Raw genomic sequence first — 12195 nt, forward strand, 5'->3', positions numbered from 1 at the left:
AAGCCAAGAGTTATGCCAAAAATCAATAGATTTACCATTGCACACGTCAGGCCAAACCATAGATAATCCACCCCACAGCCGAGACCAAGCTTCTTAATCAATCTTGGCACTAGTTCAAACATTTTATATTTCGATCTTAAAACCTTGCGCCACAAATGGTTGTGGTTGGCTATAAGCTTGAAACCCAATTTCATAAGGAAGGCGGCACTCTGATCATGCATCGTTCGAATACCAAGACCACCGTCATCTATAGGTTGGCACACTTCCTCCCATCTAACTAAATTTATCCCCCGACGATTTTCAGTATGTCCCCATATGAAATTACGAATCAGCTGTTCGATATACTCGTAAATCTTCTTCGGCAAATAGCAACTTTGTATCGCATTAGTGGGTAGTGCAGCCAACACCGAGTTGGCCATGACAATTCTCCCTGCAAGGGACAAGGATTTAGCACGCCAAAAGGTCAGCCGATCACTAACTTTCTGTACCAAATAACTATACGTGCCATAGGAGACCCTGACTATGGAGAAGGGGGACACCGAGATACTTGCCCAGATCATCAACGGGTGAAAATTGAAAACCCAAACTGATACGCACCTATCATTCTCAACAACATTCTTGGAAAAGAAAATATTGGTCTTCATCAGACTCACCTTCTGCCCCGAACTCTTACAGAAATCCGAGAGAATCCTCTAAATAACTTCAAGTTGCGACATATTGGCCTCCGCAAACAAAACCAAGTCATCTGTAAAAAATAAATGCGAGATTATAGGCTCTTCCCTCATAAGAGCATCTTGGTCCATATGCCAAAGCCCATCCCTCCAATCGAAGCATATCAATCGTATTCTGACTACGACGCTGCCTGCCACTAGCATGAAAAAACTTCGATTTTTTGTCCCCAGAAATAAACAAACTACACGTAGACTTTAGCATCCATAAACTTTCCTCTTGGCTCAAAACGATCTCCAATTCATCTTTTAAACGAGATTACAACTCTGATAGAGAATTTGAATGTCTAGTTGACAGCGCCTTCTCAATACCTCTTAAACGAGCTAAAAGCTTATTTTTGCGCTGTTCAATTGAACCAAAAGTTGAGTTATTCCAATCTTTTAACGCACCCTGTAAAGTTTTCAAATTGGTCCCAATGTCCTCATTATCCACCCAATTGGCCTATAAAATACTAGCAAAATCAGCATGTGATTGCCAGGGAAAAAACAATATGGAGTGGTCTCTCTAACTTTGGTGTAATTGGTTTCACTGTTCGAAGCAAAATTGGGCAGTGGTCTGAACCCAAACGGTCGAGATGAAAGACCATCAAGTCAGGAAACATATTCGACCAACCTTTGTTCATTAGAAATCTGTCAAGACGTTGATACAGAGATCTACACGCCCACGTAAATTCTGGTCCTTGAAAATGCATCGCTATCAACGCATTGTTAAAAACTAAATTACCAAAACAATAAAACCCTCAACTAAGAACCCCTACCGACGAATAACCTCATCTGCTTTTGTTCCACTCACTCTTGTTTCATGCAAAGCAATAAAACCCGGATTAAACTTTCTAATTACCTCTTTAAGATGACGGAGATACGATGAGCTAGCGACGCCTTGACTATTCCAAAACAAATAATCAACCATTAATAATGTCGCTTGAGAATTGGCCATCTTCGGCCCCGTTTTTTCCCAGAACTCGAAAATCAGTTCCCCATACGAACTCCATCCTGAACGTCACTATTAATATTCAACACCCTTATGTCTTGCATGTCACTCTTTCAACGTAAAGGAGATTCAATTCTTGTAGCCGCAGATTGAACCCATTCAGATAATAGAGGGCGACTTGGTGTTTTATGGTTTACTTGTTTTTTAACTCGTAACCCTTTAAGGGTATCTTCCTTACCACCCTTCCATTGTCCGACCTTACCAATCTCTTTCTGACCACGATCATTGGATTATTTGCTCCTGTTTGATTCAACAATCGAGACAGATGTGTGGTTCCCTGTAGGAATTGTTGGAATATGAACTTTAATTTGAACATCCTGATTTTCCTTCGAGGTAGCAACAGTGAAAGAATTGGCAGCTGCCTCATTGCGCTTGGTGTTAAGAGTATTCACTGTAACTTCCTTCAAGGCTTCTCTTGATACTCCCAAGCATGGTTCATTAATGACCAATTCGGCACCTTTTTTTAATACCACGTTGTTTAACTGTCCCTACCGATGCTTTCTCAACCAATTCCACACCTTTACCCTTCTGGTTTGCAGCATTCACGTTCACCTGCTTCTGGAGAACAACCTGTTCTGACATCTCACCAGCCCTTGTACTTAGATTCTCCATGCTCCGGTCATTCTCTTCTAACGTTTCCAAAACTCCAAAACGAGAACTTCATGGAAATCCCATAAGCTTCTTCACAACATTATTGTTAGAAATAAAACACTCATACAAACAACTTTTATTGAAACTCAAACAAATATTACAAGAGCACTCTCACTCAAAAATAAGAACTACAACTCACTATTATAAGACTTTGCTTCTTCACTCACCTAGAAGCTCTTAATTTTTCTTGATGCTTAAACTAAAATGGGGAGGGGTATTTATACTACTCAAGAACAATCCTACACCACACAAATAAAATAACTTAAACCATTAAAATATACAAATACCTAACTCTCACCTAACTAAATTGATGTAAGCAGTGACATCAATTTAATTTAGGTTTGGGTTTAGGCTCCCATAATGGATCAAGTTTATGATCCAACACCCCCTTAAACTTGATCTTGTGACCCCTAGTAAGTTTCTTAATCTTATGAAGTCTTCGCTTGTCAGTGGCTTGGTAAAAATATCAGCAACTTGATCTTGTAACTTTACGTATTCAACTTCCACATCCTTTCTTGCAACGCACTCCCTTATATAGTGGTTGCGAATATCGAAGTGCTTACTTCGATCATGTAATACTGGATTCTTTGCTAAGGCAATGGCTGACTTGTTGTCGACACAAACCTTGGTAGGCTCCAGGGATTTAAATAGCGTTTGCGGTCACGTTTTCGGTCGCGTCGCGTTTATATCGCGATTGCGGACATAACGGATGCAATCGCGGTCACTGTGGGTGTCACGGTCGTGAATTTTTTTAAAATTCGCACAATTTATCCTAAAATATAATAATTATACTTGATGACCCATTTTTCCATCATACATTTTAAGGTAACAACATATGCTTCTAACTTATAAACGGTAACAAGTTGACCACATTTTTTTATTGGATTCTTAATCTAATTTAAAATCCAAGATCCATACACCAAAAAACAACATCAAATCCAAATTATAAACGGTCCATTGCTTTAACAACCCAAAAATTTAAATACCCAAATTAAACCCCAAGCCCAAATCCTTTCCTTGACCTAGACTAAGCCTTTGCCTTCTTCTCCGCGACAACACCTCAACAATCCTCATTAGCAAACACATGCAGAGAGCACCAAAATAAAAGAAAAATTAGAAAGTCCCAAAAGTAGCATGTAATTCTCAAACAAAAGCAAGAAACCCAAAAAGCATAATCCATAAACAATGCAAATTAGAGCTTCAAAAAATGGAGGAAAATGATAGTACATACCATCTTCAGCAAGTGAAGGTTGGAGCATATATTTACCATTTGACGGCGTTTTTTGGCATTTTTTTAAAAAACTGCCATTATAGTACATGTTTTTACGACGTTTTTATAATAAAACGCCACTATTGATAAACCCTGTTATAGCATTTTTTCTAAAAACACCACTATAAACAACCATATTGCGGCATTTGTAGGACAAACGCCGCTACATTACTACTCTATAGCGTTGTTTGTTGGACAAACGCCACAATAAACAACCCTTTTATGACGTTTGCATTAAAAACGCCGCTAAATTACTACTCTTTTGCGATGTTTGTTGAAAAAATGCCACTATAAAGAACTTTATTCCGGCATTTGTGCTACAAACGCTGCTAAATTACCACTTTATTACGGTGTTTTTTGGAAAAATGCTGCTAAAGTATCATTTGGTGACGGATTGTAAACGCCGCTATATCCCCAAATTTTGTGGTGTTTACTCTCCAAACGCCGCTAAAAACGTCGCTACAGAACAATTTTGTTGTACTGAATCAACTATCTAATGTCAATTATGCTTATCATAAATCCACAATGTTATATACAAATATAAATCAATATAAACAATAATAACATGTTAGCATATAATCATGCACATACTCTTTATATTTTTATAAGCCCATGTACATTTCCCAAGAACTCAATGTATACGAGTACTTTGAGGTTGTGCACACATATGTTGTCACCACAGCTCGTATAAAGTTCACAAGTGGCATGTGAAATCTATGTCCCGAAGGACCTATCCATATGTTCCGAAGAACATAGGTAACTGTCCATATATCCCAAATGACATAGGTAATACTGTCTATATGTCCCGAAGGACATAGGTAACCCTCGACTCTTGGCATGCCAACTATACCTCTAGCTCTCATGACTCATATCATGGGCATTATCTTTTATCATTTCACATATTCACATATTCATCTATTCACATCACATAACTCATATCATACTTTTATGTAACCACATGTCTCTTTTAACATGCTTTATATTTTGTACTCATATAATCATATCACTTATTTCCACATACTCATAGAGACATATGGTTCATTTCCATATAGAGCATTTTCATATGATTCCCATTAACATTCGCATAGTCATATAATATCGTATATCATGTCTTATATAACTATATATATATTATCTCCTATCATATAACACATAAGTTCTTATGACATAATTTATATCATATTATTATATCACTGATTCATAATATAATTTTTGGCTATGTCATTTTTCTTATCTTACTTTTCCACTTATTCTTATAACTTCTTTTGTATTGCTCAATTCCTATCTCATATGATTTCTTATATCCTTTGTATTATACTTTATATTACATAAGAACCCTACATATTTTATATCATAATTCCATTTATACAATTCCTTATGTCCCTATTGTCATTTATCATGTCATATAGATTTCATACATTAACATATTTTCACACAATCATGTAAAATATATAATCACATATCCTCATATCAATCACATGCTCATATTCATGATTCATATATATTACTATATGAAATAGACTCATCGCGATTCTTATTTCCATTCATCATACATCACTAATATGCACTCACCTTAATCTTGCTTAATCCCAAATGCATTTATAACTCATTCTCTTTGGATCGATCCTGACTCCGTAACCGTTTCGGAACTTGTTTGTGCTCAGTATCTACAAGAATATAATCTAATAAATATCGAAATTGAAATGCTCAGCAATGATTCATACTAACTTGAACTAACTAAAAAGCTAATATTAACCTTTTCAACTTCAGGGGTATCAGTACTACAAGCATAGTACCAATACCTCTACTATAGGGTACTGATACCCTTCCTAGGTATCGATACCTAAATTAGGTTTAAAATTTGATGGCATCGATACCCTTAAACTGGTATTAATACCCCTATACTAGGGTACCGATGCCACATACACCAAGTATCGATACCATTTGAAGATCTTCCCTATTTTTACTCTTGAAGTATCAGTATCTGTTGAATGGATACCGATACCCCTTGCCCAGAAATCACTTTTTAAGCCCGAAAATCACTTCATTTCAGCTCAAATGCTTCATATATCATCCCCTTTCATATACTTAACTTACATACACATGCTTAAACTCATTAATACTCCTTTATCACATCTCTAACATCAAAATCCTATCCTCTACATGAAATTCAAGAATCATATCAAAATTTTCTACTTATTCTAAATTTAATTCTATCACTTTATATCTCTTAATTTAACCATTGACAAGTCAAATTTAGCCTTCAATTTAACTTATCTTCTTTCAAGATTTCATTTAAAAACTCTTTAACTTTAATCTTTCCTAACTCTTTCATTCTTTGTTTTAAAGCTAACTTAAGCCTTCTTTAGGCTTAATTAGCACTTAAGAATCAAAAACCCAACTTAAATTCAATGCATAATTAACTAACACAAGAACTCACCTTATCAAGTTTGGTTCCACGCTTGGAAGAAAGAAGAAGATGAAGAGAATTCTGGAACTCTTCTTTTCTCTTTTTCCTCACCCCACGTGTAACATCTATATCCCATCTAAAAAAATTTATATTGGTGATCAAATGACCATTTTGCCCTTCAATCTTTTCATATATGCTAATCAATCCTCTTAAATAAAATTTTCAACTAAGTCCTTAAACTTTCAAATTTTCATAATTTGATCACCAAATTTCAAAAACTTCTATTTTAGTCACTAACCTGGTTTTTGGGATGTTATAAGACTCTATATTCTTGCAACCATGATCCTTGCACTCCTTACTTAGATGTTACTTACATAGATCGGTTCATTTCCAGACAAGATATCCTTGTAAATAGTTCATGGTTAAATGGATTTTACTGTCTTATTTTGGAACATTTTAATCGACTGGATTTGAACTTTTGCAGCAAGGCAATCCATGGGTTTTGAGGCTAATTGCTATTCTTGCGTTTCTTTGGCTGCAAAGATAAAAGGACATTCATTTTTGTTACTATATTTTTAAGGTAAATGCATAAATCTTTACTCTTTCATGGATTTGAGTGTAGGAGTGAAATCTCTTTTAAACAGTGTTTGGAAAAAAGAAATTTTAAAAAGAATGAAGAAGAAGCTACTATGTCATAAAGTTAACGGGGTCAAATGTCACATCAAGAAAAACTAATGAGAGGTAAAGTTAGAGACCAAAATGAAAACAAACAAAAAGTTCAATGATTGTATTATAAGTTTCAAAGGTTGAATGACCAAAATGCAAACGTCCTAAAAGTTCAAAAACTATTTATATAACTTACCCTTAATTATAATATAAATTATAAAATATTATAGGAATATATTTATAACATCAATTATATAATAGGATGATGATCAAAAAAGAATGATGTGAGTGACGATTTAAAAAATCAGTGTTTGTTAACTTTTAGAGTTCTTTCGGGTATAGATCATTTTCAGTTGTTATTTCGGGTAGCATTATCTACTCAAAATTCATTGATTGGAAGGGGCATACAGCCTGCAAATCAATCTGATAGGAAAAGCCAGCAAGCACAGATTGCAGAGAGATAAATGTCATTGGACAGAAAATATCAAAACAACAAACTTGGCAATTTGCCATGCACATGCACTTCGTTATACGCTTGTTGCTAATTTGCCATGGATGCACTGCATAAACTGATGAAAAACAACAAACAAACTTGGCAGCAACCTTAACTGATCAATCAACCACACATCGTATTCGGTTCTGGTATAACTGCAGAGCAATCATGGGAGATGTTTTCTAAATTCATGAATCAGATAAACATACAAAACCTGGCGGATGCATGTTTCACCTGCCAAACTGAACTGGGAAAATGTATTAGCATAACATTAAGACAAGGGAAATCACTTGAAACGTCTAAAAGGATGTATACTTTAGAGGCAGTCCGCATACCCCCGTGGCATCGCCACATCAAAGGAATTAATTACCTTCAACCAATGGAAACAACAAACGGATGACAGGGAAGCTTGTGGCAAGGCTTACTATCCTTACAAATAAAGCAGGCATTATATCCAGAAACATTAACAACGCTGTTAACCAATACCCACTGAGACATAAAATGAAATAGCAAAAATTGTCAGGAACCAAGTAGAACATTAGTTATCAGACATAAACAAAACCAATAAGCATTCATTGACAACAGTATTTATTCTGACAGTGCACAGAATATTTAATGCTAAAAAAATTTGAACAGCCTTTTTCAGAATGTGACTTCATCAATTTTAGCCAAGTGTCTGCAAAGTTCATAACAGTACAGGAAGGTTAAAGATGTGAGTTCCAAAACTTCCAACAAGGTTATGTCAAGAGGTAAGAAATCAAGTTCACAACAGCTCCAAGAAACATCAGTCCTGTAAAATTTTACAATGATAACAAGGGAAAACGGTTAGGAAATGTAAACATAAAACAAAAACAACAAATCATATGAGAAACCCAAAAACAGAAAGGGGATTTTCTCATAGGAAAAAAAATACCATGAGATCCAAGCATCATCAAATCCATTACCACACTATAATGTTACATAATTATAATCTTAATAATTAAAAAATGTTCTCTCAATCATAACTTGAATTTCCTACCCTTTTCAAGGTCTTGACACTATACCATATACGAGCATTTGTATGCTTTCACATTAAGGAGTAGAAATGACATTGTGTCTGTTTCTTTTTTATTAGTAACCAAAATCTAACAGGCGGCAATGAAGAAAAAAAAGCTTCATTTATAGAAAGTGTTGGATTATATGGTCATTACCAGAACCAATATGCAGCACCGCTAAGGATCTTCAGATGGTTAAGTGATGTTTATCAAAAGTGAAACCAAAAACTAGAAGAACAGCATATAACTAGAAGAAACAAACATGTTTAACTGATTACCTTTACGTAGAATTTTAAATGGAGTATCTGCGTCACTTCTTCTCCGCCATGAACTTCTCATACTCGGCATCTGCACCATAGGTTGCTTTCTCTGCAGATGAGACTGTTGGAGGCAAAGGAGGGATTGGTGCCCAAGGCACATTACCAATGCTCTTTGTATGGTCTGACAAAGATGTAGGTGCTGGAGGAAGGGGAGGAAGAGGAACTGCATTGTAATAAGAAGAGTAACCTGACGAAGATGTTGGGTATGCTGTTTGTGAATTAGTCGGTATTGCAGTAATTGAGTTCCCATATACATTTGTAGCAACAGCAGGGGCAGAGACATTGTTTTCAGATTGCACTCCAGGTGGGGAAGTTTGTGGGATTTCAGTACAAGTCACGGGAGGATATTGCAAGCCATAACCTGGGGGCACAGTCTGTATATGTGAGGGATATTGCAAGCCATAAGGTGGCATAGGCTGACCTGCAACAGGAGGATACATGGTTGATCCAGGGGGAGGTGGAGGAGGAGCATAGGGTGCATAGGGAGGAGGAACTGGTGGTCCCCATGGAACTGAATTCCTGGCATAACTAGCAGGAGCAGTATTAGTAAGCGGACCTCCAGTTGAAAATTGCTGCGATGGATAAGCACCAACCGGCTGACTAGAAACAAGGCCAGTGGCAACTGATGGTGGAGGAGGACCAGGAGGCACAGTAGGTTGAGCTGGCTTGCCAGCAACTCTCACAGCAATGGTTCTTCCTTCTAGATTATAACCATTCATTCCCTTAATAGCATTGTTTGCCATGTCAACATTGGCATACTTCACAAAACCATAGCCCTTACTCAGTCCAGTAACCCGGTCCTTAATTACCTTTGCCATCACAATATCACCATAAGGTGAGAACAAACTGATCAAACCATCGTCATCGAGATAGGGAGGCAAGTATCCAATGTACAAATTACTATCATCAAATTCCTTGGGGGGGCTTAACAGCGTTGAACCCTAAGCCAGGATGTGCATTTCCACAGTTGCTAGCCCAAGGAGGATTGCTTCCAGAAGTAACAGATGAGTTTTCCTTACTCACAGAATCAGGAACCGTACCTCCTAACTCAGCCAAGAAATTCTGGTATTCATCATCCATTTTCTTCCCTGTTGTTCCTTTCATTGGACAATCAATTGTTGGATGTCCGCCATCACCACAAATCTTACATAAAACATCACTCTTAAAAGTAGAAGTGCGTGAAGGACATGCATACTGACGATGACCCGCCTCACCGCACAATCTACAATACTCTTCATCTCTTATCGTTCCATTCAAAGCAGCTAATTCCCTCAACTGTTGCCTCTTATGCTCGTTCAAAACTTCATCAACAGGATGCAAGAGCTTTTCCAACATTGCTGCAGCAGCATCAAGTGATTCTTGTGTTTCAGCCTCAACCAAAACATGCAAGTCCTCATTCTCAGAAGGATCAGGTTTCATATTCCCCTTCTGCTGAAACCTACCTTCCTTCATTGAACCTTTGCCCCGAATTACAATCTTTGCACCTGTTTCCTTCTCCATCCGCTTTTGGGTATTCCCTCTTGGACCAATAATCAACCCGATAAAATTGTAACCTGGGTATTCTTTCATCGGTATATAAAGCTTCTTCTGAAGCTTAGGTGGCCTATAGTCTGCCGGCGGCTTGAATGCTGGATTCTTCTTAAGAATCTGAGATATAATTTCCTGTCTCTCTCTGTTCAATCTCTCTCTAGCCCTATATTCTCTGGTATTAATCCTAATTCCCATATTATCATATATAGGTTCAGGAGAAGGTGACCTAGCACCCTCAGGCCTATCATCCAAAGGTAATCCAGACTGCAACATTCTACTAATCTCTAGCAACCTACTATTCAAAGCCTGAATCTCAGGGTCAAATTGGATACCTCCAGTGAAATCTTTCATGAAATCAGGGAGCTGAATCACAGGCTTAGGTTCATCATCTGCCCATCGGGACTTCCTCTTCTTGTTCCCACTGCCCGTCTCACCATTCCCGTTCTGTTTTTCGTTCGAATCCGAAGGAGGATCCCAACGACTCCTCCTCCTCCTCCTTTGGCCAGTGGTTTCCTCTTCTCCACCTGAACAATCCTTGTCTGTGGTGCCACTCTGCGTGTTAGTTAACCCAATTTCCGATAGCAAGGGCTTATGAATCCCAGGTTTGGATAAAGAAGCGTCGTTGATAGCGTCAGATCCGTCTTCGTAATTAACCTGGCTACTGTTTTTGACAAATCCATCATCGTCAGGAGCAGATCCTAGGGTTTCTGAAGGCGGTGGTGGATGAGGGTGTTGGTCGCACGAATTTAGGGTTTGAGCAGAATAGGATTGGGGATCGTCTAAGTTAGCGTGGATAGAATCCATTGTAATCCAAGTAGCCAAGCAGGGTTTGTGTTTCGTTCGTCCAAGAGCGGGAGAGAACACAGAAGAATACGAAATTTGGGCAAACTAAATTCGAGTTTCAGAGTCGGCGTATTTATCATTTATTTTTTATTAAATATCTCGATTTTTTTGAACGGTTTAAGCTGGCATTTTCATATACGAATGATAATTGAAAAGCCCATATTCAAGTGTTACACGGATTTCAATTTCAGTTCCGACTCTTCATTTTCTTGTTGTATAAGTGGGGAAATTGAGTGAAAACATAATAAAAGCCAACAATATTGTGATTTGTGAAGGACTGTAAAGTTATTTAAATATAGGTATTTTCCCGAGAAAGTGTAATAATGTGCATAACAGTAGTGTTCCCAAAATTCCAGTGCAGGTATATAACAACAACAAGATCCTATTCACATATGTAATGGGGTAAAGAGAGGTAGTGTAGTAGGCTGTCCCAACGTGAGGTTGAGAGTAGCTTTCGCGGGAGACCTCCGGCAGTCAGGAAATTAAAAATAAAGATAAAATGTAATGCATGTATAAATAAATAAATACATCGTTGAACAATCTTTATATGCAGTCTTCATATGCGCGTATGTACTGGGAAGTAATCTCTATAAATAAATCATTGCGTAAAAATCTATGCATATAGATAGAAACATAAGACTCGGATAAATTTAAAAAGAGGAAACCTGAAGAGAAGGATATACAGAAGTCAACGATAGCAAACTACGAGAAGGTATAAAGTCAAATGGGTTAAAACCTAAACTAAGGCAACACTACTTCGCTACCCTAGTTCTAAGCCTTCCTAAATTCCAATGACGAAAGTGTGTGTATGTGTATGTGTTATGAAAAAATTCCAATATAAATTGATAATTTAAATGATATAATAATTAATAGTAGGTTTGTTCTAGACTCGTCTAGGATTGATTGAACATGTATGAGTAGAAAGAGCCAACCAAGTTCTCTGAGAGGAGCTTGGTGACGAGTATTCCCTTTGCTGCTGCGGATTCCATTGGCTCATCTCCTTCTCTTTCTCAGCATGTATCATCTGTAAAATCAGAATGAAATTACAATCATGCCAGTTTTCAATGTGTTACTGTCAAGTGAACGTAAAATCAGAATGAAATTACAATCATGCCAGTTTTCAATGTGTTACTGTCAAGTGAACAATTTGATGAAAAGGGTATATCGGGAACATATAAATATACACGTGGCATGGACGTAGAGGGTGTCGAATGATGTCTTATATGGTAGGTGAGTGGACAAGGTGAGCTGTAACAATA

The 12195-nt window shown here is 37.2% G+C and overlaps 1 pseudogene; it reads right to left on the reverse strand.

The window, feature by feature from the left end:
• Positions 1-7503: 7503 nt before the first annotated feature.
• Positions 7504-10980, reverse strand: LOC120167123 (annotated as a pseudogene).
• Between the last annotated feature and the right edge of the window lie 1215 nt (positions 10981-12195).

This window comes from Hibiscus syriacus, unplaced genomic scaffold (genome assembly GCF_006381635.1).
Source record: "Hibiscus syriacus cultivar Baekdansim isolate YM2019G1 unplaced genomic scaffold, ASM638163v2 tig00111662_pilon, whole genome shotgun sequence".
Taxonomy (NCBI): Eukaryota; Viridiplantae; Streptophyta; class Magnoliopsida; order Malvales; family Malvaceae; genus Hibiscus; species Hibiscus syriacus.